Source organism: Aegilops tauschii, chromosome 6 (genome assembly GCF_002575655.3).
Source record: "Aegilops tauschii subsp. strangulata cultivar AL8/78 chromosome 6, Aet v6.0, whole genome shotgun sequence".
NCBI lineage: Eukaryota > Viridiplantae > Streptophyta > Magnoliopsida > Poales > Poaceae > Aegilops > Aegilops tauschii.
This window is the reverse complement of record NC_053040.3, coordinates 367,819,384-367,825,286: the sequence shown is the minus strand read 5'-3', so window position 1 is coordinate 367,825,286 and position 5,903 is coordinate 367,819,384.

Here is a 5,903-nt window from a genome sequence, read left to right as displayed (position 1 = left end):
CTCGAGAAAGAGTTTCTCTCGAAAGAATTGAGTGGGAGGAAGATAGAACCTTATGAGGTTGTTGAACCTTTACTTCAACCAGAGAGTTGCGCAGCACAGAAAGATGTTTCTGTGGCACCTACCTCAGTTGAAGAGAAAGCTAATGATGATGATCATGGAGCTTCATATCAAGTTACTATCGAACCTCGTAGGTCGACAAGGCGGTGTACAACTTCTGAGTGGTAACCCTGTCTTAAAGGTCATGTTGTTGGACAAACGATGAACCTATGAGCTATGGAGAAGCGATGGTGGGCCCGGATTCCAACAAATGGCTGGAAGCCATGAAATCCGAGATAGGATCTATGTATGAGAACAAAGTATGGACTTTAGTGGACTTGCCCGATGATCGGCAAGCCATTGAGAATAAATGGATCTTTAAGAAGAAGACAGACGCTGATGGTAATGTCACCATTTATGAAGCTCGACTTGTCTCAAAGAAGTTTTCGACAAGTTCAAGGAGTTGACTACGATGAGACTTTCTCAATCATAGCGATGCTACAGTCTGTTAGAATTATGTTAGCAGTTGCTGCATTTTCATTTACGAAATCGGGCAGATGGATGTCAAAACAAAGTTTCCTTGACAGTTTCCGTGAGGAAAGGATGTATGTGATACAACCAGAAGGTTTTGTCGATCCTAAGGATGCTAGAAGGTATGCAAACTCCAGCGATCCTTCTATGGACTGGAGCAGCATCTTGGAGTTGGAACATACGCTTTGATGAGGTGATCAAAGCATTTGGGTTTATACAAAGTTTGCAAGAAACTTGTATTTGCAAGAAAGTGAGTGGGAGCACTACCACATTTTGATAAGTATATGTGGATGACATATTGTTAATCAGAAATGATGTAGAATTTTTGGAAAGCATAAAGGGTTGTTTGAATGGAGTTTTTTCAAAGGAAGACCTAAAGCTGCTTACATGTTGGGTATATATCAAGATCTATAGAGATAAATCAAGATGCCTGATAAGACTTTCACAGAGCACATACCTTGACATGATCTTGAAGGAGTTCAAGATGGATCAGTCAAAGAAGGAGTTCTTGCATGAGTTGTAAGGTGTGAAGTTAAGACTTGAAGCTCGACCATGGCAGAAGAAAGAGAAAGGACGAAAGTCGTCCCCTATGCCTTAGCCATAGGCTCTATACGATATGCCATGCTGTGTACCGCGATGTGCCTTGCCACGTGTCTGGCAAGGGGGTATAAGAGTGATCCAAGATTGGATCATTGGAAAACGGTCAAAATTGTCCTTAGGAATAAGGAAATGTTTCTTGATTATGGAGGTGATGAAGAGTTCGGCGTAAAAGGTTACGCCGATGCAAGCTTTAACACCTATCCGGATGACTCTGAGTAGCAAACCGGATACGTATAGTGGAGCAACCATTTGAAATAGCTCCAAGTGGAGCATAGTATCAACATCTACAATATGAAATAGAGCTTTGCGAAGAACACACAGATCTGAATGTTGCAGACCCGTTGACTAAAACCTCTCTTGTAAGCATAACATGATCAAACCCTAGAACTCATTGAGTGTTAATCACATGGTGATGTGAACTAGATTATTGACTCTAGTAAACTCTTGGGTGTTAATCACATGGCGATGTGAACTAGATTATTGACTCTAGTAAACTCTTTGGGTGTTAGTCACATGGTGATGTGAACTATGAGTGTTAATCACATGGCGATGTGAACTAGATTATTGACTCTAGTGCAAGTGGGAGACTGTTGGAAATATGCCCTAGAGGCAATAATAAAATGGTTATTATTATATTTCCTTGTTCATGATAATTGTCTATTGTTCATGCTATAATTGTATTAACCGGAAACTGTAATACATGTGTGAATACATAGATCGTAATATGTCCCTAGTAAGCCTCTAGTTGACTAGCTCGTTGATCAATAGATGGTCATGGTTTCCTGACCATGGACATTGGATGTCGTTGATAACGGTATCACATCATTAGGAGAATGATGTCATGGACAAGACCCAATCCTAAGCATAGCACAAGATCGTGTAGTTCGTTTGCTAGAGCTTTTCTAATGTCAAGTGTCATTTCCTTAGACCATGAGATTGTGCAACTCCCGGATACTGTAGGAGTGCTTTGGGTGTATCAAACGTCACAACGTAACTGGGTGGCTATAAAGGTGCACTACAGGTATCTCCGGAAGTGTCTGTTGGGTTGGCACGAATCGAGACTGGGATTTGTCACTCCGTATGACGGAGAGGTATCTTTGGGCCCACTCGGTAATGCATCATCATAATGAGCTCAATGTGACTAAGGAGTTAGCCACGAGATCATGCATTACAGAACGAGTAAAGAGAGTTGCCGGTAACGAGATTGAACGAGGTATGGGGATACCGACGATCGAATCTCGGGCAAGTAAAATACCGATGGACAAAGGGGATTGTATACGGGATTGATTGAATCCCCGACATTGTGGTTCATCCGATGAGATCATCGTGGAACATGTGGGAGCCAATATGGGTATCCAGATCCCGCTATTGGTTATTGACCGTAGAGGTGTCTCGGTCATGTCTGCATGGTTCCCGAACCCGTAGGGTCTACACTCTTAAGGTTCGGTGACGCTAGAGTTGTAATGGGAATAGTATGTGGTTACCGAAGGTTGTTCGGAGTCCCGGATGAGATCCCGGACGTGACGAGAAACTCTGGAATGGTCCGGAGGTGAAGATCGATATATTGGACGAAGGGTATTGGAGTCCGGAATTGTTTTGGGAGTACCGGGTGACGACCAACGTGACCGAAAGGAGTTTCGGAGGCCCCGACAAGCGTTGGGGGGCCTTATGGGCCAAGGGGAGGGGGCACACCAGCCCACTAAGGGGCTGTGCGCCCTTCCCACCCCATCTCACGTAACCAGGAGAGGTGGGGGCGCCTCCCCTAGGGCAGCCGCCCCTCCCGGATTGGGGGAGCATGTTTCCTAGGGGTGGGGGCGCCCAAACCCATCTAGGGTTTCCCCTGTGGCCGCCGCCCCTCCCCTAGGGATACCCTAGGGCGCCTCCTCCCCCCCTTACCCCTATATATAGTGAGGGAGAGTTAGGGCAGACGCACCCCTTCCCCTGGCGCAGCCCCTCCCTCCTCCTACACCTCCTCCTCCTCAGTAGTGCTTGGCGAAGCCCTGCAGGAGAACGGCAAGCTCCACCACCACGCCGTCGTGCTGCCGGAGTTCTCCCTCAAATTCTCCTCTCCCCTTGCTGGATCAAGAAGGAGGAGACGTCCCCGGGCTGTATGTGTGTTGAATGCGGAGGCACCGTCCGTTCGGCGCTTAGATCGGATCTTTCGCGATTTGAATCGCCGCGAGTACGACTCCATCTACCGCGTTGTTATAACGCTTCCGCTTAGCGATCTTCAAGGGTGTGAAGATGCACTCCTTCTCTCTCATTGCTAGCATCTTCTAGATTGATCTTGGTGACACGTAGGAAGATTTTGAATTATTATCACATTCCCCAACAGCTCTGGCCTTAGATCCGGAGCAAACTACCCGGTCCGAAGATGGGAATTTTGAGCCCACCGGACTCCCTACAATTACGAAGCTCGCTACCGGAGATCCGGAGGGGACGGCGTCATCGGCAAGCCCGGAGTCAAACTGGGCTCCTCCATACCTCGAGGGTCGCCTCCGAGTCGCGCTCCTCGTCTTCCTCCTCCTTGCGGGAGTCGCCAGAAGACGCGTCCACCGGCGCCATCGCCTCCGGGACTGCAAGGGGCGCCGGCGGCACCAGGCCGCGCTTGTCAAAGGTGGGCATGGCGGCCGCAACCTGCGCCCCGTCCTTGCGAGTGAACAGGGGAACGATGGTGCTCGGCGGATACTCTTGGTCGTCCCCGACCAAGAGGCGGAGAGCTACAGCCAGCTCCTCGTCAGACAAGGCTCCCGGACTCAGGCGAAGCTTGTCTTCTTCACCCCCAAGCATCCACAAGGGGCGCAAGCGCGCCTGAAGCGGAGCCACCCGTAGCATCAGGCACTCCCTCAGGAGCATGGCCCCATCAGCTTCGCCGCCTTCGCATTGCCCGGCTTCAGGTCGGCGTTCATCTTCTCCAGCACCGACGTTGCCCAGTCATCAGTGAGCTTCGCGCGAGACCACCCCTCGTCAGACTGGGGCATCTCCGTCGGCAGCCTCAAGCGTGGGTGGACGCACTTGGCGTCCATCATGACCCACTTGCTCCTGAAGCTGTCGGCCTTTTACCCAGCCTTCGAAATTGCGTTGGCCTTGCCGGCCGCGATGAAATTGGCGCACCCGGAGGTACGACCATCGTTGATGCGGAGGAAGAAGAAGTGGCGTAGCAGAGCCACGGACGACATCACGCCGACATATGCCTCACAGTAGAAAGCGAAGATCGACAAGAGAAGGATGGAGTTGGGATGGAGGTGAAGGGCCCGTAACCCATAATGGCGGAGGATGGCGTAGAAGAAGTCGAAGAAAGGGGGAACCATGCCCGCGATGATGCTGCTCATAAAGAAGGGGTAGAAGGTTCTATTCGAAGCCTCCGGCTCGGCGAATCCAGCCCGGAGCTCGGTCTCCCCCCTCTCGTTGCTCTCCCCCGCCGTCAGCAGGCGCGTGGCGGCGAGGTTCTTATCCGAGACGTTGGGCGTGTCTAGAGCCGGCTCGTACCAAGCAGGCGGCGCAGCAACCTTGGCCTTTTGGGGCGCCATTGGTCGGAAGCTCGGAAGGGGATTGAAGCAGATCTAGAGATCTCGGAGGCGAGGAGCGAGAAAGGGGATCTGGAGCAAGGCGAAGGAAAGCAATGAAGGCAAGCGTAGCCCGCGCCAGCCTTTTGTCAGGCGGGCAGTTGCCGAGGCAACGTGGGGAAGCGGAGATGCCCACATCCAATCAATCGCCACGCGTCGACCAAGGCCACAGGCTGTTGGGGCCCGCGGTGCTTGGCACTTGCCCTTTGGCTTCGCCTCGAAGCCAAGTCCGAGCACGCCTTGGGCCCGGGGGCTACTGTCGGCGTCCTGGGAACGGGGGTCCCCAGACTTGCCTGCCTGCGGCCCACGGGGTGGCTCCGCCAACGGCCCTGTACGACCCATCTTCACCAGCAAACATTCAAGACCCTCGCGAGGGGCCAAGCCTCGTGAGGCAGACAACACAAGACCTCCTCGGGAGAGGCCTCACCAGGCTGGCTCACGAGGGGCGGAGAGATCAAGGCAAGGGAACCTCGCGAGGTTCCTACGACGTCAGCCGTGACGACCAAGGCCAGGCGGGCGCCAGCGCGCATAGTGTCCCCGTTTCCTCTTTGGTGCTAAAGGGGCAAGCGCAGGCGAGGAGTCCCGAGGCATGAGGCAAATGTTTCCATATCGGTGCAACGAGACCAAGACCAGCAGGACGGCAGGACGAAGGTCACCGTGGAGCCCAAGAAGGCGTCACCACCAGAGCCTTTGGCAGGCGAAGGCCACCTTTAGTCAGGATAACTTGTACTAGTTGTCTTCCTTCGAATTTGGCCGTTGTTGGCTCCCTTCCCGCTCAATATTTGGGGAGAGGACCAGGGCCTCTATAAATATGACTAGCCACCACCATAGGGATCATCTCATCTTGGACTAAATCATCCTCACCCACACAAGTTCACCAAGCACAAGAACACCTCTCCTCAGGAGGCTGTTCTTCCCCTTGTACTGTTCATCCTCAGCCCAAGAGGCAATCCACCACACCACACTGGAGTAGGGTATTACACCACAACGGTGGCCTGAACCAGTATAAATCTCGTGTCTCTTGTGTTGTGGGTTCGTCGAGCTAGGCTTTGAGATCGCGGTGAGGCCAAGGGCGTGATTAGGTAGGGGGAGATCTTCGTGCGCACCCCAGTGTTCGAACCTCGCGGATTTTGCCGGAACCCGAAATCCGACATTTGGCGCGCCAGGTAG